This window comes from Eubalaena glacialis, unplaced genomic scaffold (assembly GCF_028564815.1).
Source record: "Eubalaena glacialis isolate mEubGla1 unplaced genomic scaffold, mEubGla1.1.hap2.+ XY scaffold_56, whole genome shotgun sequence".
NCBI classification, from domain to species: Eukaryota; Metazoa; Chordata; class Mammalia; order Artiodactyla; family Balaenidae; genus Eubalaena; species Eubalaena glacialis.
In genome coordinates, this window is record NW_026871455.1 from 2,868,884 (window position 1) to 2,895,016 (window position 26,133).

Sequence of the window (26,133 nt, forward strand, 5' to 3'; positions counted from 1 at the left end):
TGAGCTGTTGGTGTATAAATGCGAAGCTTCAGCTGTATTATTTCCCACGTTCAGGATATTTGCAAGAGTCACTCCAGGGTGCACTCTCTCATGTTGTCTAAGGTTGGAGGGTGACTAAAAATCTTCCACATTCTGAGATCTGCATGATTTCTCTCTAGTATAATTAGCTTATGTTAATTCAGTGATGAATTACGGCTGAAGTCTCTCCCATTTGGGCTGAAAGTATAACACACGTGGAGTTAAAGTTGTTGTATGTGAAATGTCCTCATATTCATTGCATTCAGGGGGCTCTTCTCCAGCATGAAATCCCTGCTATTGACAAGGAAAAAGAGGCTGTTAAAAATTACTCACATAATATTCATTCAGTCATTTCTCTACATGTGAATTCTAGGTGGCTCCCTCAGTGATGGTCTTCATTGAGAATCTCCCCATGTTAGTTACATTCACAGGTAGTGTTACTTTGCTGAATTTAAACAGATTTCCTACCTGGTAAACCCTCACTGGTCATAGCTTTCTGATTAAGTTTTAGGTCTTCTTTATGTTTCAAACACTATATCCATGATCTATGTTTAATCAATTACCTTTTCATTGAAGCCCAGGTTAGAGTTTGACATGTAATATCAAATGACATGGGTCCTCAGATTGTTCCATCCTCCATTAAATTGAGAGAAAATCTCCTGGCCACATATCCAATGCCATGGAGGGCAGAGCTAGGGTTGAGGCTCTGATGTTGCTGGTTCCCACATGGGGAGGAACCAAGGTGACTGAGGGCAAGGGCATCCGGTGGGGCGGGGGGCGCACCAGGGAAGGTGGGGGTGCTAAAGCCCTGCAATGGGTGTTGGAGAACAAATGTTGGTGCCTTTCACCAAGAATTTTTAAGTGAGAATTTTGCGAGAGGTCTCCTTGCTGTGGAGACAAGACTCTCCAGGAGACCATGGTAAGGGTTACCTGGGAATTAGTGTTAATCCTAGGAACTGAATATTAATAAAATAATAACTCTGAACAGTAAGTCGAATCAAAGTATAACACCCCATAATTTGCATTGTTTTCTGCAAAATGGGGATATTATATCCTCCTTACATGCCGAGTAGCCAATGCAGCCTTGTTTTTGACCATGGGAGGAAAAAGCGTTCCTTCTGTCTGCGCATGCCTGTGGGTTAGGTGGGAGGGGTCACTCCCAGCTGAGTGGGTGGGGATTCATGCCTGGTGTATCTAACAATACTTTGAAAGGCTGGGTTCTCATGGCTGCTTTCTCTTTCCTCAGATTTATCTGCTTCATTTTCGGATTGTCCCTGCCTAAGGATGCAGAGGAGGGCAGGTGGTGGCAGAGTTCCTGATAATGAAACAACAGGTGAGAAAAAAAACTTACTTTGATTCCTGAATTGATCCATCTTTTGCCAAATGGTCAGGTTTCTACTTTGGGTCCGGATTTTCTAAGTGCACCCAGGAAATATTAACGCCAGTTATGTTCACCACCCTGTTAGGGATATGGCAGGTCAGGGACCAATGTAGAAATACTCTCTTTCCCAACATTTACTTTCACTTGTTGCAGCCTCCATTAAGGCTGTGACCTCACAGAAGATGGGAGAGGTTTTTTCCTTCTCTTTTTTTAAAGGTCATCCCTTGGGCACAGTGGCCTCCTTCATCATGTTACTGGCTGCAATGGACTTAGGTATGCGGTGAACACAGGGGATAGAGCATGACTCAGAGCAGAAATCTCTAGGCCAGTGGGGAGCAGGCGTTTCATCAGGTGAGTCCTGTGTCATAGGTGCTGGGGTGAGTGGGGGTTTGGTGAGATAGCAATAAAAAATCATTTATTTTTCCTAATTTTAAAAAGATTAACTTTTTACAGACTACTCATAAACATTTTGATAGCTTCAAAAAGATAAACGTAAGTTCCTTAACAAAGTTGTTCACATAACCCTTTTCCTTTGTGTTCTTAACCTTCATTCAAATTAGAAAGTTGAATGCAATGTCTGCAGATTCTTATTTTCTTAATTATGACTGTGTATGGAGGAGAAGGGGCATAGTACACAGAACAAAATGTAGAGCACCGGACAGCAAACGACAGTCTGGGGAGCTCCAAGACCTCACTCCGCCACAGTGACATCAATAAAACAACCAGGATCTGCCTGAATGAGCTGGGATTCTAGCCCAGGGAACCCCAGAAGTGACAACAATGGGCTTTATGATCCCACCATCGCCATCCCTGGTAAGTGTTCCTATTAGACCCAGGGATGTGTGTGTGTGTGTGCTTGTCTGTGTGCGTGTGTGTGTGTCTTTCTTCTTCCTGGCACCCCTAGACTTGCCGAGTGTGCGTCTGTGTTTCATGAAAGCCATGGCCATGTGGTGCTAAAGTTATTAAGACCCTCTCAGTCTTGTATCTTCCTGCGTTTTGAACATAAACTTTCTCTAATAGGTCCAGATGCAAATGCTCAGTTGTCTCCTTGGCTCCTATCTGCAATGGCATGGGGATGTCTTTTCCTTGGGAAAGCAGCTCTAGGCTCATGGAGAGAAGAGCGGCACACGTGTAGGGTGGGCAGAGATAATTGGAGCAAGCAAGTGAATTGCTAAGGTCTCCTGATAAGGAGGTAAGAGGCTGGGCACCAAGGGAACCCAGGTCTGCAGAGTCAGGGTTCCGACTGCAGAATTCTCCACATTAGCGTGAGGAGCGCGTCTCCTTCGCGGCAGCCTCCTGCTCAAATCTTCCCAGCCCTGTCCGCTGCTGGGGTCGCGTCGTGCCGTGCCGAGCCGAACCGGCAGGTAGCTCCGAGGCGGACGCCCCGAGACGAACTCGAGCGTTTGAGCAGTCGGAGCTGATCCCTCGCCCGCCAGCGATCAGAATCCATCCCGCTGACGTTCGAGCCCGTTGTCGGGAGCCACCTGGCGGCCGCTTTTATATTGTCCCTTCCCTCCTGAGCTTTGACGACCTTCGCGAGGGATGTGACTCGCCCGCTAGGCAAGGGGCAGAGTTCCGAGAGGTCGCTGACGTTGGCGGCGACCATCCCGGTGATGCGGAGTGGTGGGCGCATCCTGCTCTCACCGGAGATTGAATGTGGAGAAACGTGTGTTGTGGGGCCGGCGCTGAGCTCCCTGGGACGGTTGTGGGGAGGTCTGCGCTGGTCGACCAGCACTCCCTGGTGCCCCTTGGCCCGCGGAGACCTCCCGTCCTACTACGTGTGACCAGGAGAGGATGTCCGTGCCCGACGTCGTCCTCCGTGTGTCAGGATCCTTCGGTGCGTCCTCGCCGGCATGGGGACCCGGGTCCATCCCGGTGCAGTCGAGGCGGTGGGGCTGCTCACCGGAGGGCACTTCAATTTCTCCGGGTTCCACGTGTGGCCGTCACGGGGGTGGATCTTGCCCCGAGGCAGGGGCACGGGATGCGTGTCAAGAGACGTGATCCACCCGGCAGATTGAACCGGCGTCTACGCGGGGAGCTCCCGTCCCCACTCCTTGGTCGCATTGTCAGGGTGGGCTTGCGTTTGTGCAGGGCCACTCACCGCGGACTGTCGAGGGCAAGCGGGAAGGGCGTTAGTGGAGATGTGGCAGTCCCTCCTAGGCTTCGGTGGTCGTAGGTCGTAGTCGTTTTTCTTTGGGAAACAGGGACCGCCCGGGGCATCCGGTGATGGTCGTGAGCAGACACGAGCCTGGCCGCGATCCTGGGTTGGCGCGGTTGTCAGTAGCTTCACTGAAGAAGCTCTGCAGACAGGGAATGTCCTACAGACGCGCGGGCGGATGGGAGGACCCCCCAGAGCGAGAAATGGGACCGATGTTGGCCTGGGTCAAGGCCGGGTGTCAGCGGCGTGGCAGTGAGCCTTCGCCGGTGTGCGATCTGGATCCTTCTTGTTGAGGTTCACACCAGTTGCAAGTCACTTGGCGTCTGCAGCGGCAAGGTCGACCAGATGGCCGGATTTCGTTATTGGTGCAAGAATAAAATTTAATGAATTAAATTTTTTTTGTTGTGAGATTCACTACAATGTGAACATTAGTGAAATGAGAAACCCTAATGTTTACAGTAAATCGACATTACTGTAATAATTACTATATTTGCAGTTTTTTTCACAAAATGTTGATGTATGAAATTTACAATATATTTAGTACAATTTTTTGTGATTCAAGTCTGCTAATGAGAAAACTGGAATTCTTTTGCAAGGGGGATGCCATTTAGCTTATTACAGATTCCTGTCATCAAAATTTCAGTTGTTAATCCTGACTTATAAGGAGATTTTGCATAGTTTACATATTTCATATTTGAAAATTCTTTTCACACAGATATGTACCACCAAATACTGCAGTTCATGAGCGTATGATTTTAATTGAGCATATTCATTGCTTGGAAGGAATTTATAAAATTCTGTTAGATTCTTCTATTGATATTTGCCTTTTAATATGTCATTATATTGTACATTAGTCATTTCCAATTATGTTTGCAATTAATTTTGAAAACATTGATTCAAGTTTATCTATCCACAGGGTATCTGATTGATTGAAGATGATGAAGGACGGTTTTGGGATGCAGAATTTTCTAAATCCACCTGGAAGTCTGGGAACCTCTCCCTCTAGCCACAAGGCCCTGCTCCACACCCTGCAGCAACCAATCTGGAAAACCAGATTCCAACCTCTGCAACAATAGGCCCCAAGGGTCAGGACTTGGTCAGTGACTCACAGCTTCATCATTTTCAGTCTTTTCCATGTAGAACCAAATGTGGGGAAAGCCAAATATATTCCCCTAAGTAATCATTTAGGACGCCCCTCTTCCTATCAGCTTGTCTCCAGACTCCCACATCACAAGCTCTGGGCAGGACATGCCTTCCTTTTTTTGCCACCAGGAAGTGTCCCCACTCTTATGTGTGCCCTGAGTCTCAGCCTGATGTGAGTGGTGGTGGCTGACTCCCATGCTCTATACACAAGTTCTGAGTAAATAGTGCTTGTTCTCATTTGAAGGGGTGTCTTTTTTCATATCTACAGAGCTTAGTATGACAGGAAGCAAATAAAACTCATGATAATGTTTCCCATATTATTTTAAAAAACACATTTATTAATCACCATTTTTTAAGTTGAGACATAATTCACATACCATAAAATTCACCCTTTGAAAAGCGTAGAATTTAGTGCTTTATAATCTATTCACAAAATTGTGCAACCATCGGCACTAATACCAGAACATTTCATCACCTCAAAAAGAAACCCCATCCCCATTAGTCTCTTCTATTCCACCTATGCTCAGGCCGTGGTCACCACAAATCTGCTTTCTGTTTCTACGCATATGCCTATTCTCAATATTTCATGTGACTGGAATCATATAATATGTGCCCTTTATGTCTTGCTTCTTATACTGAATATCATGCTATTGAGGCTCATGTTTTAGAATGTATCAGTAATGTACTCCTTCGTTTAGCCTAAGAATTTTTCTTTTTAAGTGATAAGATTTTACGTACATTCACATGCCACCTGGGTTTTTTTTTGTAAAAATATATTTTCGATTTTAACCATTTAAAGTCTACAGTTGACTAACATTAAGTACCACTTCCCTGCCTGACCCCAACTTACCCCACTCACCTGGAGCTGTCAGTAGGCCCAGAGGACACAAGCCCAGCCATGCTGCCCTTCCTTGGAACTCCCAACGTCATCCAAACTGACCATGACCCCACTATTAGTGTCCCTCATTGTAGCAAAGAGAACTCCGGACACGGAGAGACTCTAGTGAAGAAGGCAGCTGCCCCCAGGCAAGTTGTTGTGCTTGGGACAAGGAAGCAGTGCCCTGGAACCTGCAGTCACCCAGGGGCCACAGGAGGTACAGTGCTGGGCTTCGGAGGGCGAATTCTGCTGAGGTCCCCACCAGGCCCCTATGGAGGAGAGCCAGTGAACACTTGGGGAATCTCTTGTCATTCTTTTCTTCCTTCCTTCCTTTCTTTCTCTTTTTTTCTTTCCACCCGGAAGAGGTAAAGCTTGACAAGAAAAAAATAAATGACTTTCTAGACCATCCATATTTCAGGGCTGCCTCATGGACCTGTCCTTATTTTCTCCATAAAAACCCTCTAAGGAACTAAGATGTGCTACGTGTTCCATGCACGCTCACCTGTGTACCTGCCATGCACAGTCCTCCATCTTCCCTTCCCTCTTCCAACACTTCACTCCCCTGTGGGGGCTTATTCAAGGGCAAAGATTGCTGTGAGTTCCAGCATGATGTCTGCCTCACCCCCTTCATGACTGTCTTGCTGACTGAATAGCCTGTGTTCTGGCTGCTCGGGAGCCCTCGTCTGTCCTCTGCTTAGGGACACTGCTCATCATTAGCAACACCCACCTGTATTCCTCACTGTTCAGGCCCTGGGAAATCAGTTATCTTGACCTGGGACAACTTTAAATATAAGAAATTGCTACCTTCTACCGCTGGGGTCAAAAGGCTGGGTGTGTGGTCCAAGGCTCTCGGAGGTGTTTTGCATCCTCCCAGAATCTCCTCTCACCTCCCTAAGAAACTCTACTACCAGGACACCTCCAACCAACACCCTCCATTAGGTGCTGAGCTGTCAATATTTCCAGCTCAGAAAGACCACAGCCTGTGCTTTGCAACAGGGAAAACTCTCCCCTCTACCTCCAGTCCATCCAAGTCGCCCCCCGTTCCTCAGCTCGCACATCCCACAGACGGTTTCTGAGTCTGTTCAGCAGGCGAGGTCCCATAGATGTCAGGCCCTGAGTCTCTTCCAGCCACCATGTTCCACCCAAACCTACATGACGAGTCCACGGTCCTCTGGGAGTGCAGGGCCCCCTCCCATGTGACTCTTCTGGCACTGTTGCTGGATCTCCTTCCTCCTTAAATCAGGGCAAGGAGCTTGGTTTCTCTGGGCCTGTGAGTGGGGAAGGGTAGGAGGGGACGAGTGGCCTAGAGAGTCCAGTCCATTCTGCATCCTGTGGGCCCATGACCCTGGTGGGTGGAAGCAGAGGGGATAATGGGACAGCGAGGATCTTGGCCTGCTTAGTGGCTCGGGATTTAGGGCACATTCAAGTGGAGGCTGAACTTACTGGAGAACATTGGTTAACAAACAGTTTCTGCATGTGTAGGAGCTGAACCAGTTCACCAAGCTCTCTCAAAACTAACATCCATTTATAAACACTCTTACTTCTGGTAACAGGGAAAGGGCAGAGTATGTTCTAAGAAACTCCTCTCTAACCTCCTGGGAACATTCTGACAGGGTCTTTGAATATGCAACGAATGTCTGCTTTGATTAAGAAGACATTGGATGATTTGAAGGTACATTTTGGTAATGTAGAAAACTACGGTACTTCAAAATTAAAATCCTATTTTAAAATTTAGAAAATACTGTACTTAGATGACTGATAAATTGTTTAATGAAGGCATTGGTAAAAATAAAAACTGAGAGCTAAACAGTTTTAACATTACTTTCTATTTTCATTAATTTTACATTATAGTCTAAAACTGTGGCATGCTTACCTATTTGTCCATCTATCTATCCTTCTCTCTCTCTCCGTAGTTTTAAGATGTTTGTCATGATTTGGTAGGTGCCAATTCTTCTGCAACACGCACACTTCATTGTGTAGGAGAAGTGGTAACATTTGTTCACAGGAGTGTAAGTGAGGAGGTGATGCGCGGGCGGGCTGGGCCACTGCAATGTGGTGAAAGAAGGACAGGTATTGTCCAGGGGGGCTAGGCCTAGGCCCCTAGGCTCCTGCATTTATCCAGACATCTGGGGTGCCCTGATTCACTCTTGACCCAGTAAACAGGGAGCCTAGAAAAGCTCTGTGAGCAGCCTTGGCCAGGAGCTCTTCATGTACTTCTCTCCATTTACATCGTGGGCATGGAGTTCTCTCAAAGATCTTCAAAGTTCTCAGTTCTTCTGATTTCTATAGTCTTCGCTTTTCTTCTTGCCAAGGATGTCACTAACTAAATCAGCCTATGTATGATTAATATGAACATATGTTATTGATATATTAATAAATATTATATTAAAATAATATTAGTATATAATATTTAACATTTTATTTACATTATATGTACATATATTTATGTAATACTCTTTTATTATAATAAATGAAATTAATAAATATAAATAAGATATTAATATGAATATATATTACACCTGCGAGTCAGGATTTGCCTCCTGGGTGCTCAACTATGCCCACAGAGCCAAACTGTTTGCCTGAAAAAATGAAGACTTCAGGGCAAAGTGAAATGTGAGGGGGAGGCGGGCAGAGAAAACCCAACCTGCAATCACAGTGAAGAATGAGGTGTGTTCTCGAGACCATCTTGAAGCACACAGTCTTAGTGAGGGGAGTGGATGCAAACATGGTCACCCGCGCGGTGCGCCCTGTCTGGAGTTGGGGGTGGAGGAAGCGTCCTCCAGGTATTTCTTCTCTGGCTCCTCCCACCGGACTCCCTCTCCTCCCCAGTCTCTGCTGCGACACTTGTGTTTTGCCACCTGGAGGTGAATTTACCCCTCCTCCGCTGTTTCCTACCTCCTGTCTTTCTTTTCTTTCCCTTCCTTGAAGCTCTCAGGCCTGCTATCAGCCAGGCTGAGGCCCACAGCCAGTCAAAAACACCTTCCCTGCAGCCAGCGAGCCGTCCTTGCCCCATCTTCCTCCTTTCAGAGCTGGGATAACTGGGTACCTGCTGTCATTGGAGACTTTCCCTGTTGTTAGTCTCCCCCCGCCAGGTGGTCGGATGGAAAGGACAACTAAATGCGTCTCTGATTTTCCCCGAGTGTGCATGCTAACACCGATTGGAGGTTGCTAAGGCTTGCCACCTAAGCACAGGTCGTGCGTTGGTTTAAGATATAGCCCAAAAATACAATAAGAAAAAAACTCCCCTGATAAGATTGGCATGACTAATTATATTCAGAACTTCATTGAGCCTATTCTCATACACTCAATTTACTACAGCTTTAGAGGTTTCTAACTTCTACTCAGATTTGTAAAGATTGGTCACTGGGAAATTTATTAGCTGTCATTGTATTCCAGATGGCAGAGTAAACAGGGACTAAAGGTAGAAACACCTGCAAAATACCTAATATGGTTAAAATTGTCTGACTACTTCTAAAATGTTATTGTTTAACCATCCAGACAAATGAGAAATGCCAGAGAAAAGTCAAATATAGATGTGTTTTCGTTCAGCCAAAAAGATGACAGTGAGAGGTGAGGTGAGGAAGCTGGCCCAGTGTGGGTTGTGGGACAAGGCACTTGAGACTTTATGCAGGCAGCTGTGGCGGCAGCTCTAAAACGTCCTCCACGGGTCTGGTCTCTCAGCCCCCCAGACGGGCAGCTTTTCTTGGTAAACTCAGTGTAAGGATATCAGCCATTCATCAGGTACTTCTTTGGCTTCACACGTGAGCAGTATCCTTGTAGCTGCAAAGTTTACAAATTAGAGCCTCTGCAGTCACTAGTCTGTGTTCTGTGCTCTCCTCAACTGAGGCTTCTTCTGGTGTCTATCACAGTACCTATACCACGTGCTGAGTGTCCAGGTTTACAGCGGTGCTGCTTGAGACTGGGCTGTGACATTTCCATGTCAAGCATGTAGCAGGCAGTGCATGAACTTTTATTGGGGACAAGGAGGCTAAAGTACACAAGCATCTACTCCTAAGCTGATTCACACAGCTTGTGATTGCAGCTGAGCTCCAGAGACCTCACTGCCTGTGGTGGGCACTAAAGCTCTCACAGCTTGTTTCATCTGCGTGTTCTTTTCCTCCTGATAATATGACCCTTTTAGCTTCTCCTCCTAGAGGTTTGCATAGACCAAGTGGGAAGGACCAAAGTTGTTCCAGTCTTGTGTCAGGCTGTTAAAGCTCAACTACACTGAAAGCTCATGCGAGGTACAGTATCACGTGGGTGTGACTTTCAACAAGAGTTGTCACAGTGCCACTGACCTCAACAAGCATATTCACTTTTTGTTTAAAAGTTTTAGTCCAATACTCTGCTCAAAAGTGCAGAATGCACATTGTGTGGTGTTTAAGCCCTTTGCTCTTGCTCTAGGGCAAGATTTCTCAACCTGGGGAGGAAAGACATTCTGAGCTGGATAATATTTTGCTGTGGGAGCTGTCCTGTGAGTTCTGGGATGTTGAGCAGCACCCCTGGCTTCTACACACTAGCATCTCCTCCTGCGTTGCAACCCAAAATGTCTCCGGATGTAGCCACTTGTCCTCTGGGGATGGGGGATTGGTGAAAAATTGCCCCAGCTGAAAATTGTTTCTCAAGTGACACCAGTAGATTGCAAGGAAAACCAAAACAACAGCTACGAAAACAACAAGAACAAATGACTCACCAAGACTTGCCAAGTGATGGAATTATGACAAACTAAAGAATAGGCTTTCATTGTGTAGTAGCTTCAGGCTATTTTTGGATTCTTCTGTGCAGATAAGACTCGAAGCCCTCCATCTCTTAGTGGTATTTGGTCCAAGGCCCCAAGATGCCTTTACCTAAAGTGTGTTTAATGTCACGCTTGTTTAATATACTACCCCAGATCTGTTCCTCTGTGTGCCTGCATCAACAGCGTGTATCTACTTAGATTATAAAATGTGAGAAAACAGAATCCTCATTATTTCAATAGCCTTCAGGGTAACAACTCACAATGAACCTAAACTAATTTTACTGATAATAGTGTGACTTTGTTACCAGAATATGTAGTAAATATTAGGAAACAATGTATTTTACAGTAATAATTCCAAATGAAGTTAAAGAAATTTAATCATCATGACTGTTTACCACCAGAATCAGGTAGTGTAGCATGTTAGGTGGTGCAGCAAGGGGAAGATGACAAGCCAAATATCTCTAACATGTTCCCAACTTACTCATCTCTAAAATATGGGGCACCACTCAGGGTGCACACGGATGTGCCACCCACACTCTGGCCCAGAAAACACACACTGCCCAGCTGCTGGAGTGCCATCAACAGGCAACTTCCAGCCAAGATCCCCTCAGCAGCCTCACCCATGCATGGGTCCCTCTCAGGGCTGCCACACCCAATGGTCAAGTGCAGAGGGGCACTTTCAACACCTGTGATGGCCACATATGCTTCAGAGTCCCCATGGGCTGAGCCAAGGCTTCCTCAGGGCTTGACACCTGCTCAACTATGCCATCTGGCCAATCCTGCTCCCTCTCTGCCCTGTCACAGAGGTTGACACCTAATTTGCACACTGCTTGCCAAAATCCATCTTATCATTCCCTTCCAGAGAAACTGACTTGTGACGGGGGGAAAGCAGTGATGAGAGGGATTTGGGAGCTAGACAGCTCCGCAGTTGGCAGTAACAAGGACCCCTCCACGGGCTAGGTGGGGCACCCATAGTGTCTGAAATAGGTGATGGTCCAGGTGTGCAAACTCTCACAGGTGACAGGGTAGTAATTGCTAGTCACCATCGAAACCAGCAGAGGAGCTTCCGGGTAGAAAGAAAGCAGAGAAAGCTGAACCCCCTACCCAGACCCAGGATTTTGATAAAAGATATTTTCCCATATTGAGGTATGGGGAAGTCATCTGGCTTATACATGAGTTAACTTGAATGTTACGCATACTAGAACAGCATGCGTGTGGCCTATCAAACATACATTGTGCTTCTGCTTTAATTATTAAAGAAAAGAGTGCATTGACTAGAAGTAAAGAATGTCCATGTTAAAAATAAAGATGAAACGCCTCCCTTCCTGGGACGCCAATGCTGAAGCTCCTTCAGTAATAAGCCTCACTTCCCAGGTGCCAAGGCCATGCTGACTTGCTGTGTATGGGCTGATCTGTTCTTTGTTTGTTAGTTTTGGTTTTGTTTTTGTTTTTTTCCCTGAAACCTTAAAGGAATGTATCCCTGACTTGCTTAATGTTCTTTTTTTCTGACAATATATAAAACTGTACTGAAAACCATCCTTCCCTGGGACAGTTCCTCAGAGCTATCTGAGGGGTTGTCTTCCAGGCTATAGTCCACAGTTTGGCTCAAATAAGATGCTTTTCTATTCCTATTATAGATTGTTTATTGATTATTTTCATCAACAATTTATGAGTTAAAGTAGCCAGGCTCCAAGTCCCAGACGAGGTTAGTCAGCCACCCACCAGAGGTGTGCTAGCCCGTGGGAGGTTAGGGCCGTGATAGGGACACTAACTTGGTAGTGGAATTCAGGAGGATGCCCCTGAGTGTTGAAGCGCACACTCTTCTGACCCTTGTGAGCCTGCAGAAATGGCCAACCGTCCCTCTGGAGACCAGGTGCTGCCCCTCCATTCTGTTCTTGCAACGAGAATGAGTGCTTCGTCTCTTCTTCCTGCTCAATTTCCTTCCTTACAGCTAGCAGCCCTGGGGAGAAATTGGTAACACCCAACAGCCCCCCAAATTGCCGCAGTGCTCACATGAATAGTTGGAGGAAGTAGTTGAAGGAGCAGAAGGAGTGAGATTTCCTAGAGCCGGAAAAGTGCGGCCAGATGCGTCACTTGCGGGTAACGACCCCAGCTGCCACCGTCCCTTTGGCCTTCCAGGTGTAGGGGGTCTGCCGAATCCTTGCTAAGTCTATTTTTCCCCCTTCCCGGCCCTTCCCTATCATCACCCCTTCACCTTGAATCATGTTCAAGAAATTTGATTAAAAAGAAAATGTGTTCAGCTACATCCAGTGGAAAACCTGCTATTAAGGGTACTAAGAGCAAGTAGAACCGTTCCCAGGCATTGAACCACGGCCTCATCCAGTCATGCCTAAGAAGGAACCAGTTAAAAGAGTGGGATGCCATGAACAGATGGAAATCTTTACAATGACTGGAGAGTTACTCTATTTAGAAAAAGAGAAGAGTCGTTTTATCCAATCCCAAGGTTATTCCACACAAAAAGAGATAAAAATGACCCTTTTTCCACACCAGCAGGTGGATAAAGGAGCCATCAAATTTGTACTCAGAGGAGTTGATATCACGTGTCTAGGCTTAGCTTCTCCAGGAGCTAAGCTTTGCTCCGCTGCAGCAGATAGGATTGTTGCAATTGAGGCAGAAGGAAAACAGCTTGCTCTGGGTGCTGCAGTCGTGAAGATGTCTGCAGATGATGCTGAGAAAGTCAACACAGCAACTGGCATTGAAACATGTATTATTTAAAAGATGCGCTGTAGCACGTAAAAGCATGTAAGTAAGTCTCAGAAGGAATGCACTTGGGCTCCACATGGATGCGGTGCAATATCTGGGTTTGTGTGCGTGTGTGACAGCATGACGACAACACCCCTGTGATTATGTTGAATAAATTCAACACATGCAGAAAAGAGAACCAAACAAAAAACAAGTGTTGCCGCCTTGCTTGGAAACAGTGCAGACGAGCTGCCCCTGTGTCCTCTCCTGGCCATCAGGCTATAACTCTCCCGAAAGAGCTTCATGACCCAGCCAGTGTGCTGGTGGGGCTGCGAGAAGACAGATGGGACTGAATTCTCAGTGTGTCAGCTGAGGTGCCCCAATGTGAGCGTCTGGACACGACCAAGCGGGGAAGAGTCAGGTGTAGGGGCGCTGAACTGGCTGGGGGGCTGCTCTCCCAACATCCCTGCTGAGTCAGAGCCCCTCTCAGCCCTTCATGGTGGAGAAGAGAGACGAGGAGATGCCTCAGCCACTACACACGGACAGGCAGCTCCCAGCTCCTGCGGACTTCCAAAGCCTCATGCTCTGAACTGTCTTGTAATAACTTTGTTTTTGTCATTAATGTGCTAGATATTTTTAGTAGGATTAATCTGAAAACCGGTTATTACCACCGATGTTAGTAATGGAATTAGCTGCGCTAGAGACAGCCTACAGTTTAACCTAAAGTTTACAACGAAGTTTTCTCCTCAAAGTTTTAAGGAATTCAAGACCAGACTAGGATAAGACAAGACACCATAGAAACTGCTTGGTGAATGGGCTTTATATTCACTTTAAAGAAAATTATCTTTGAAAACTTAGAAACGTTTAATTATGCATATTGTTATTAGCATGAAGGTGAGAGATCGAAATGAAATATGAACCTGGATATGCTTATAGCAGTATTATGTGGTTCTGTGGAAAGCTTTCTGCAGTGTTCTCAAATAGCAGTGGAAAACCCCAAAACAGGAAATGGTGACACCTCAACGTCATGCTGTTAAATGAGAAAAGCAAGCTTTGAGGCAACACAGAGTATTTAAGACAAGTAAAAATGAAACTATATTATCTGGGGGGTAAATAAAAATATACTTGAAAAATTTTTTTTAAGTTGGAAGAATATATACAAATGAACCATGGATACCTTGATACGGGTGAACGAGAAATTGTACTTTTACTCTGAATTATCCAGTTTTGTGTGTGTCTGTGTACTTGGAACTCAGGATGAACTTGAACAAGAGTGTACACTGTTTGTATTTAAAAACACGCGCACACACGCACAACTTTACATGTGACTACATAGAAATGTCTTGTCATACAGCCTAGAGTCAAGTCAAATAGTAAGTTACATGGAAGAGAATGGGTCTTTATTTAAGGATTAAAGACAGAACACACTCAAAGGACAAATAATTAAACCCTTGCTGCACAGTAGTCACTAGAACATTCCTTGAGCACTCGCTGGGTTTAAGCCAGGCTGGAAATCAGTTATTTGTGTAAAACAAGTGAGAATTTATGCCAGGTTCCTAGAAAACACATGTTTAATTAACTTGGCAGCCAGTATCTCTCCAGGGAAGAAAATGTACATTTTATTCTGAAAACCCTTTTGGGCCTGTTCTATCATGGATTGGTCTATAAAAAACAAAACTCCCAGATCAATATTTAAAAATACCATTTTTGCGTACCTGAAATCTTCCTCCTTCTTAGAGCTTTTTCTTTTTCTGTCATCTGTTCAACACAGTGTAAAGTAAATACAGTCGAGTCCGCAGCAAGAGCCGCTACTCAGGGGGTTCTGGGCTTTGGTCATAACTAGAGTTGAAATGGCAAAGAGCATGTTTGATGCAGAACCCTAAAGGCATTTTGTTACTGGATAATCTGGATCTACAGAAAGCACATGATAGCCTGATACTGCTTCCTACATCTGCCACAATTTAAAATAATTTTCTAATGTTTTATTTTCTGTAACCTGAGATTGGGGATGTTGGGGAAAGAGTATAAATATAACTATTTACATAACTCATTATTAATAGAGTATAATTAGAAAGTATAATTAGACTTGAGTCTAATTCACCTTCATATCATAGTTCCTGTGGCTCTCAGTAGATAAGGCTCAGGTTACATTCCCGGATCATTTCTACAGACTGGACAGTAGGTGGCACCTTCAGCCAGTTTAAAAAACAGTTCACTGGTTTGGTTTGTTGTTGTTGTTTTTTAACTAGTTTAACACACTTGGCCAGGAACCTAAACAGTTTGATGCATAAGTGCATTAAGTCCTGGCCATTGTCACGGGAGAGTAATTTTAGAAGAGCACTGTATGATCTGTATGAAGTATTTACAAATAACCACAGGAAGAGACTTTGCCTCTCTGTCGATTGAGATTATCCAATAATGAAATGCGTTTAGGGTTTTGTGTAATAAATACTCTTTGCCACTTTAATTTCTGGTAATGATAAAAGTCTGCCTGTGACCAGCCTTAAACTAGTTTGTCCTTTGACTCTGGCCAGACACTATATATAGTTAGGTTTTATTGTCTGGGAGAAAAAAAAAACTTGACCTAGCTGCTCACAAGTGGAAAACAAATTATTAGACCTTAAAATGTTCCAGTAGAGTGCAGGTCAAACATTCCTGATTCTAGAGACTTCATAGAATGTTTTAAAACCTTTTCAGCCACCAGTCGCTCTTGATTCTGAAAGCTTACTTTACTACATACTGTTCACAATGGAAATGTGTTGAAATCACTGCAGCTATGTTCTGCTCCAATTCACAAGGATCTCAACAGACTAAGAACAGTCATAAAATATTCTGAAAGGGTAAATCCAGGGCATTTAATTTTATTTGAACAAAAACCTGTGCACAAACACATTTTATACATGACTTCAGGCAGACCACAGGCTCCCTGGGTTCCCTAAGCCCCTCAGATTAAGAGCCCCTGACCTGGGGGTGAAAGAAAACAAAGGCACCCCTACCACCCTCCCCATTCAGACCTCTCGTCCCATCTCAGCCACACATGTGGGAAGGCAGGTGGACGCTCAGCACAAGTACTGTCCCAGCTGCACGGCGGTCAGACATGTTATAAGAAGCAGATCCACCGCACTGCACCTCTGCTTCCTACATCTTACTGGCCCAGAAGGAGATTTAGAAAAAGCACAGAGGAGAACATCAACGCAGCAGAGCAGGCTGGAAGCACAAGGGAGTGGAGAAACAGGAAGCACAAATCAGCCCAGGGAATGACTGACTTCTGACGGTTTTGTTGATAACAGATGTGGGTGAAGCCATCCTGTTCCCTGCTGATGGAATCTCTGTATCTGCAGGCACTTTCTGTTTGCCTCGCAATGAAATGCAACTGCTTGTCAGAAGGCCGATCTCTTCTGTCATCCATAGATCGTCTTCTCCCTGTTGTCACCCCTGTAACCCAGGACTGTATGCTGATTGTTTCATTGGTTGTTAACACTTCTATAAACGGAGATCCAGCTGCCAAGAGTTCAAAATCCCTGTGGTCTGTGAGGTCCCACCACCAATTCACTCCCCAGAGTCATCTCTGAAATAAGTAAAAATGCCACAAACTCAGGATTGAAGATACTGTTGTGGGAACATGAAATAAATTTAGAACCTTAGAAAGTCTAATTGTAAAGGTATTTGTTTTCCTTTAAAGTCTGATAAGAAAATGACCCTCTTGCTTATCTTGTCTAAAGAATAAAGATGAACAGGTACTTACTGAAGAAAAGCTACAAAATTTGAGACTGAAGAATGGAATTAAAAGAGAATGGTCTCATGCAGAATAACTACTCTGGGTTTGACAAGTTGAGAGGAAAAAAAAATTGATTCAAGAAAAGATCTTATTATTAGAGCTGAGACCATATGCCATTTAGTCAAATTTCTTTTTCTGAAGGCCAGATCCCCTTGCACAGGCTTGTACAGACACAAGGCTGCAACTATCTTTTTGTTGATCTACAGAGGGGTCCACAGCCACCACTCCAGACCACCGCATTGTGCAGTACTCGAGATGCTCAGGACACTGTCTTATGTATCCCTGGGGAGTGACTCGCAAAGGGTCCATCCACTGGGCCTAGATCTACATGTTTTTAAACACACTTTAAACCTCTGAAGAGAGCTCTCCTCTCTCCCACATGAAATATCCCTTCCCGTGTCACATCTCTTCACTGTCAACATGGCTGCTGGTGTTACAATCAGTCTTAAGATATGGTCTCCTGACTAATATTTCTTATTATAATAAAGTCAACGGTTTTATACAATATCTTACTGGCATTATTAATATGTCAGATGCAGAGAAAGAATTCAAGTATTAAGGCATATAATTGTCCTCCAGCCATATGAATTATCTAAGTATTGTCTCAACTGATAATGAATGTACAGAGCCTTTTCATAGGGAAAAATGGGACAAAAGGTAAGAAAATTAGATCATGCTTAACCCATAAAGTTAGCAGTGGTAGATGTTCTTTGAAAAGAAGAACACAAAGGATTATGAATCAGAAAACTGCTTCCAAAGTGAAAGAAAATAAGCAAAAGCAACAAGAAAAGTCTCATGAGTAGACATTTTAGAGAAGTTGGATAATCTTTCTGGTAAAACAAATTTGACTTTCATTCAGTTGGTAGAAATCGTGCTATAACTTTTAATCTTTAGATGTTTAAAAAAAATTTAATGTCCACATTTCTGAGAAGTTGATAATACGTGTAAAAGGTTAAAGACCCTAAAAATATTAAATACTTTATATTGTATTCTGTCCCCTGCCCTTGCCTAGGACCCCCTGTCTTCAAAGTCAGCCACTGTGGTGGATTTCCCAGGTATCATTCCAGAGTGTGTTTTTATGTGTATACAAACAAATGTGAATAGCTATTTTTCCTTCACTCCACATTTTAATACATAAATAGTGTAAAATGTTTCCTTATATCTTCCTTATATTCAGTTGACAATATCTGGGGAAAAAAGTTTCTATCAGGATGTGTTTCCTACAAAGCAGTCAACTGAGTCGATGATGTAGTATAATGCATGTTACCAGTCAACATTGGGATAAACACTAATATTCAACCATCTTTTGACATTACAAACAATGCTGCAATGCATAACTTTGGCCTATGTTATTCTACTGCTAAAATATGCATAGGATAGTTTCTAAAGGATTTGTAGCCTCAAGTATTTGTAACTGAAATAGCATTTGATAAGATGTTACCAGTAAGATAGCAGGTACTGAGTTTTTCTGAGGAACCTAGAAATGGTCATTTCTCTTTATTTTATTATAAATTCAACTCCTTCTCTACCAGATTTCTCCTCAATCTGTGTTTAAAAACATTTTCTAACCTCTTCTACCCTTGTGACTTCTCTATAATCTGTTCCTCTTCTTAGCAGTGTCATTCATTCTCATGCCCACGACAGCCTGACGTGGTCTCTAACTGCTGTCTGCCCGTCTCTCTTTGTCCATCATTGCTCAACCCACTCCACTGAAGATAGACTCAACATGGCCAGACATCTTGTTGAGTATGAAAAAATGGATCATGGATGATTGTGACTCACTGAGCCTGGATGAGAGGAGACATCCAGAGGGGAGTTTAGAGTAGCTGGGGAAGGAGAAGAGGATTTAGGTTTCATCCATGGTCATCATTCAGGGGAAGATGCTAGTGAGCCTTTACATAGGAGCAGGAGAAGGCAGAGTTGGAGGCAAGTACTTGAAATGGGCCAGAAATTACAGCTGAACTGAGAGGCAGGGACTCCCATGGGAAGAGCAAGGGAGAGAACACAGTGAGTTGGGAGGTCCAGGGGGCGATAATTTGTGGGGTAGGGCATCCAAAAGGAGGGAGCTACCAGGAGAGAAAACTCCACAACTGCCTGATGATGCCTCTGAGTCTCTGTCGAGTACCAAACTGAGCACACACAGGTGGAATTTCACAAGTCTGGGCAGGAACAATTTCTGTGGAAAGAACAATTACTGAAGAACTGTACATTGAATAATTTCCAAAGTTCATGTATGGCTGAGAATCCTCACCAGCCAGAGTGAAGAAACCTCCTTGAATACATGGAGCATTCAATTAAGACACAAGAAATTGTGCATATTAGAAGTGGAACTAATCACAAGCCCTAGAATAAAGGATACTCTAGGACTGTACTAAAGTATACTGTAGAACTGTACTAACAAACCTGAAAAATAAGACTTGAAAACGTCTAAGTGATATGCAAGTAATCGTTTCCTACCAGAAAAAAAATTTTTTAATTAACACTTTAAAAAACATAGGAAAAAACCGCACTTCTATAACCCAGGAAACTCCAAGAGATTTAGGGATCTTGTGTGAGACCCCAGGTCAGATACATATATATTTTTATATATACATTAGAATATTCAAGAAATTGACTACTTTCTGGAAAAATATGAATTCTCAAGACCAATATTTAAAACAACTAAAGCAAAAGAAAAATAATCAAGGAAGGATATAAAATAAAAATTTTCAACAATTACTTCTGAAAATCACGTGTGGGTTATGCAAGTAAAACAAAAAAAACAGCTGACTGCAAAATTAACAAATAGTTTCAGAGAATCAAGAATAGAAGAATAGAGGAAATCTGTATTTTGTGAAAATAATTTAACCCTGATATCAGACATAAATGATACGAAACAAAACCACACACCAATTGTACCTGTTGGTAGGAATGGACGTTGATACAGTCACTATGGAGAACAATATGGCCGTTCCTTAAAAATCTAAAAATAGAACTACCATATGACCCAGCAATCCCACTACTGGGCATATAACCTAGAAAACCATAATTCGGGTTTGATCCCTGGTCTGGGAGGAGCCCACGTGCCGCGGAGCGGCCATGCCCGTGAGCCACAACTACTGAGCCTGCGCACCTGGAGCCCGTGCTCAGCAATAAGAGAAGACACCACAATGAGAAATCCGCGTACCTCAACGAAGAGTAGCCCCCGCTCGCCGCAAGTAGAGAAAGCCCGTGCTCAGCAACAAAGACCCAACACAGCCAAAAATAAATAATAAATAAATAAATATATTGGAAACTCTTTAAAAAGAAAAGTACACATAGGATAACTGAGTTATTGTGAAGAAGTTTAGGAAGGAAATTTTATTTATCTTCTTTTGTAGATATAAAAATGTTCAAATATACTCTATAAAAAGTTTAATATTTAAAAAATTAGATATAGTAAAAAATTCCTCATTACTCTTTATTGCCCAGCACCCACCTCCACCCCGGAACCTTTCACACTGGACTCACCTGATGACACATCTGCTCCCCCTGGTCTGGAAACTTGTTTCTCTCATCACTATCACCTGTGTTCACCACACACCTAAGGCCCTTGTAGTCATTCACATGGTACTGAGGGAATTTTTCTCTACTGAGCCTAAGGACTGTATTTATTGTTTTTAGTGAAAATCTCTCCCATCTGTTCTGTGAAGTTACAGCCTTAATGGAGTCTGGAACAATTGGGTGTGAATGACGGAAGGAGATTATTTCCACATCAGTCTCCCTAACAGGGAGGTGAACATAAATGGCATTAGTATTTCATGGGTGCACTTAGAAGATCCAGGCCAAAAGGAGAAACCTGACCATTTGGCAAAAGATGGACCAATTCAAGAATAAAAATAAGTCTCTTCTCACCTGTTGTTTCATTGTCAAGAACTCAGCCACCACTTATCCTCTTCTGCATCCTCATGCAGGGTCAGATGAAAAACTGAGCAGGTAAAGATGAGGAAAGAGAAAGCAACCAAGAGAATCCAGGCATTTAAAGCATTGTTAGGTACGCCAGGCATGAATCCCCAACCACTCACCTGGGAATGAGCCCTATCACCTAACCCACAAGCATGTGCAGATATGGTGAACCCCCCTCTGTCCAGGGTCAACAATAAGGCAGTGTAGGCTATTGCACATAATCAAGAGAGTAATATTTTCATTTATACATAAAAAATGAAAACCCTTGGATGTTGTACTTTTATTAGAGCTACTTTTTCAGAGTTATTTCATTAATGTTCAGTTCCTAGGATTTACACCAGACTCAAGGAAACCCGCACAATGATCAGTTGGGGAATGTTGACTCCACAGAAAGAACACCACTCTCAAATGTTTCCTGAAATAATTCTTGATCAAATGCACCAGGAGTTTTTCTCCAACACCCACCCCACTGCTTCAGAGCCCCCACCCTCCCTGCTGTGCCCTGCCCCCACCCCCCGGATGCCCTTGCCCTCAGCCACCTTGGTTCCTCCCCATGTGGGAATCAGGCAACATGAGAGCCTCAACCCTACTGCTGCCCTCCATGGCCTTGGACAAGTGGCCAGGCCACTTTGGATCTACTTCATGGTGGGGAAAACAATCCAGGGACTCATGTCTTGTTGGAAGGTTTTGTCACACAAATCAGGACTAACAACCCCTTGCACAGGAAAGCATCAGGAGTACATATATCATAAGCCCACTGTTGGGTACCACAATCCACACAGGGCAGACATGCTCATCAAATATAGTGTGAAGTTTAATTTGGGGTGAAATTTAGTCGACACCTTCAGATACATTAGTGAAATAGTAGGTGGAGTTCTGTCCTACTTAAATGTCATGGGGAGAAACATTCTTCATTTCATAATTTTTGTACAGGAAAGTATGTGTAAACTGTCAAGTGCTAACTAAGTCAATGTTAATCATTAACTACTATGTAGACAAATAGTGATGATGTGTCAGGAACAGGGGTGGATCACAACCCTTTGATCCTGAGATCCTGAAAAGAGAAAACATTCCTTTTGAGACCCTGTGATTGAGATTTACCTACGTTTGCTCATTTATCTTTAGTGCAACGCTGTTACTTATAGATTAGTTACCTTTTAACAAGTAACATAAGCTAGGTTCTGAAATTTTACTTATGTGAGAAAATCATGCAGCTAGAAAATGACAGAGCTGGAATTCAAACGTAGCTCAGGCTGTTTCTGAATCTCAAATTCCTACATATGCTGGTGTTGAGGTGTGGATCCCAGATTCAAGTTTGACCTGGATATGTCACCTACCAAATCAGTGGTTGGAATCCTCCCTGTTATCACAACACTTCCTCTCCAGTCTGTTCACACAATGACTGCCGTGCTTAGGTTCTCCCAACACAGGAATCCTCCAGTGCACTGACCCAGCCTCCTGATCAGTCCCATGTCTCCTGAGTTTTATGGAACAATTCTCAGATCCCTCTGACCTATCAGCACAGCTGATGATCAAGACCCCAATCAGAGATGACAAAAAAATCTCCGCTTCCTATGGCTGCATCTATCATACGTATCTCCCAATGAGTTTTATAAATATCTGGCATCCTACCAGGACGTGATCATAAATCATTCTCCCATGCTTTGCACACACTTCGAATGTTCCCCTTGTTTTTTTGAATCCCTGAAATTCTCACCTTCCCTCACTTTCAACAGTGTGCTCACCTCCAACCATGCAGATGAAGCAGATAATTTGAAGAAATGTTTCAGCTTACTGTCATGAAGTCAACACCTATTCCTGCGTCTTCACCCATCGGAGATACTGCTCCGTTTAAACTGAAAGCCATTTCTATGCCTGGATAAGCCCATTTTTCTCAAATGTATCCCCTTCTCTCCTGCTCTCTGGAGAATGCTTTATTATTAATTGTAAACTGAAGCTCTTCTACCAACAAACAGCCATCTCTTCCCAGTCCATCCCCTTTCATCTTTTTCAGTTTCTTCATTCTTGAAACAAAATCTCTGAACCAATTTATCTCTAGTTCCTTCCCAGTGTATTTCCTCCTTCCAAAGTAAACTAAAGAGCAGTGCAGGATTAGTGACAATCTCTGGGCGCCCCTCACACAGTTTGATTTACTAGGGGTGATCTCCCTGTTACTATTGACTTGCGTATACATAAACTTTTATAACATAGTTATCTCTCAGTAATTAAATCCAGTGAATGTTTCTCAGTATTTTACTTGGACCCAAGCAGAATTGGACTATGACCTCCGTCAGGAACTTTATATTTCCAAGGTATTCTGACATCGCAAACTCCCCACTGCCTTTAAACTAGTCAGTTCCTCCCAGTGTACTATGCGCGGTTCTCCTCAAACAATACTAATTCAACATCTCAAGACTCCATTTAGCCCTCTTCTCTCTTTTTACTATATACACCATCTTCGAAAACTGTTATAATTATTCAGTCTTCGACTGTTACCACTATGATAATAATGTGTAAAAACGAATGCTTAATTTCATTTCTGAGGTGTCATCCATACTTGCATGGGAAGCAGGCACCTACAATGAAATGTATATCAGACAGAAGCCAGGAACTTCCTCCCCAAATAAAAACTACTTCTCCTCTCGTCTGCAGTCTCAGCAGCTCCACTAATTATTTGGGGCTCAGTCGTTGACATAACGTCCCAGAACCAAACAAACAGAACCAAGCATCGATTTTATCTCTACAATGAGTGTTCTCGTCTCTGTTCATCTCCTCCCTGATATCCACATACATAGTTCCTGCTACACTTATACTGCTTCACTTTCAGGTTAAATGTCAGTGCCTCAGAGATTCCTTATTTAAATTACTAGCAGAGTAACTCTCCTCTCCCTGTTGTCTTGAATAGAACCTACAGGCAACACATCTAATATTTCATGATATTTCTTCTCATCTTTTTTTTTTTTTTTTTTTCCTGTTTTCCTATCTGGACTAATTGCAGAAAAGTCAGCTGTAGAGTCATAAAGCGAGTTTCTCTTGACTATTACATATGAATTGTAAATCCACAGAAATTCCATGTACACAGTTATCTAATCTACTCTCAGATGGCCTGTGACCAAAGGTCTTTAATCAAATTAAATAACCATCTTTAGATTAAAAATTTCTTGACTAACAAATGACTTTGATTCCTCCTGGCGAAATTTTTCTTTAGTAATCACCAGAAACAAAATGTGTTGGAAAACTGTGTTTGTGTCTTTACTTAAGTATGCAGCTACCACACTCCTGAGATCAAAGTTTTAGTCTCTTTCTATAGAATCAGGCATAGAATTGTCTGTGGGCTCCTGGTAATAGATCTGATAACCTCATATATTTTATAATCATGAAGAAAGAACTCCTTTAATCTGGGTGCCAATCAGGATAAATCTAATCCAGTAATAACTTCCCTAACACAAGCTTTTCCTTCTCAACAGGTTAACCACTTAGAAACATGTAAGGAAAGTATAAGTGATTCCTTTAATTTGCTAATATTCTAAGCCTCCAAGCAATCTTGATGCCTTGGGCCAGATGTCTCACTATTTTGTGAATTGTGGCCAGTTCTGGGAAGAGAATTTGCAGCAAGAGTATCAGTCTTTATATAAATGGGTTTAACCTACAGTCTATCAGGCTGTGGGATTTGTGTGGCTTTACATAAAGACTGGTGTTTTTTGATGATATCAAACATTCAAGGAAGATATTTTTAGTGTTTTAAAGCATTTGTATTTTAATACCATGGTAAATAATACTTAAATTATAATCAATTACATGACGTTTCCAGGGATGCAGGAGAGAAAAGAATACAATTGGAGAAATTGGGCTTGGCCAAGGAAGAGATGATTCTTCAATTCTTGCTATGGGCTTGGGAGTCAACAATGAGGAATATTTGCAGATTTTATGACAGTGAGCTGAAGAATTTCCTCAAATTATCTGGTTAATCTGTCTAGTAGAAGGTGATTCCTTTTGTGGAAAGTGAGGAAAATGCTGAGAATGATTAAAAATCAAAAGATATGGAGAAAGTCTGAAATATTTGTGAGGCATAGAATAACACTTAATTATCTAGATATAGTACAATGGCCAGAGATATTTGAAAGATGTTGGGCGATTTCTGAACCCCACCAGATTTAATATCCTAGTTAGATTCAGTCATGGAAGAAGCAGGTAGTTGGAGCCCTCCAAGACTGGAATCTTGATTAGCAGATGTGATGAATTTGGAAGGAATATGAAAAGAGGAATATGGAAATTGTTGGTCTTCATAACTATATGTTGAAATTACTTAATTTGATTAATTTGGAATAAAAATGAAGACAGGTTGGCACAGATGTTAGGAGAGTGGGGTCAGTGCACTGTAGGTTCTCCTAGCATTTGGGGCAAAGGAGGAAACTGAATAATAACTTGGAATATCATGGGTTAATTACCTTTAAAACTCTTTGATTTTTATTTCCTAATAAGTAAATTTGGGATACTGATATTTCCATTATGAGAAGCAGTAGCCAAAGCCTTCCTAGTTTGACCCTGGGAAACAAGATTACTCCTCATTTCTCATAGACCACTTCACATTTGCACGTGGGGTGGTTGTTCACTCCCAGGTAAAGGTTTACGGATTCATGACTGTTACGTCTGAAAACTCTAGATAGGATTCAAGTCTCATGGTTCTCTTCTCTTTCTTTCGATTTGCCTGCTTAAAGTAAACAGTGTCACTGAGAGAGAATACCAGCAGCTGAATTATTGGCAATGTGTCCCCAAGTGAGTGGGGACTTGCTTTTTCTCCTGAAATGGTAACTCTGTTTCCACCACTTGAAGTGAGTGCTCTAAGTGTATCCAGGAGGGAGTCAAGGCTCTGAGCACTAGTCCTGTCATCTGGCATCTCTGTGAGGATCGTGGAGGAAGGCAAGCGCTAATACAGCAACCGTCTCCTTTCTAACATTTACACCGACGTGCTCCAGACTCCATGAAGGCTGTGACGGTAAAGAGGGCACATGAGAGGTTGTATTTCTCTCCCCTCAGCCATGGCCTTTACGGGGGTGTGACTCACTCCATAAGCGAGTCTGCGATGCAGTGAGCTCTGTCATGTGATGGACACAAGTGGAGGGATGAGCAAGCACAGAAGTTGAAGGTCTGGTAGGGGAGGAGGTGTGTGGATAGGTAAGTTCAATATGTCCAGGGTCAGAGGTGCTGGCTAGAGGGCTGTGCAGGGCTGAGGGGACAGGAGAAAGAGAGAAACCCTTCAGCAGGACTGACCAAGAGGGCAGAGTGGAGCCAATTTTGCTTTTTTTTTTTAATCCAAATTTTAATCTGTTTTCTCAGAATACAATTGACAATTTTGAAAACTCTAAAAAGTCAAAACAAAATACTCCCCTTCACACTTGTTCCAAACCAGCCA

At 43.2% G+C, this 26,133-nt stretch overlaps 1 pseudogene; it reads left to right on the forward strand.

Moving 5' to 3' along the window:
* The first annotated feature begins 12,538 nt into the window (after window positions 1-12,538).
* LOC133083679 (malignant T-cell-amplified sequence 1-like) lies at window positions 12,539-13,086 on the forward strand (annotated as a pseudogene).
* The last annotated feature ends 13,047 nt before the right edge of the window (window positions 13,087-26,133 follow it).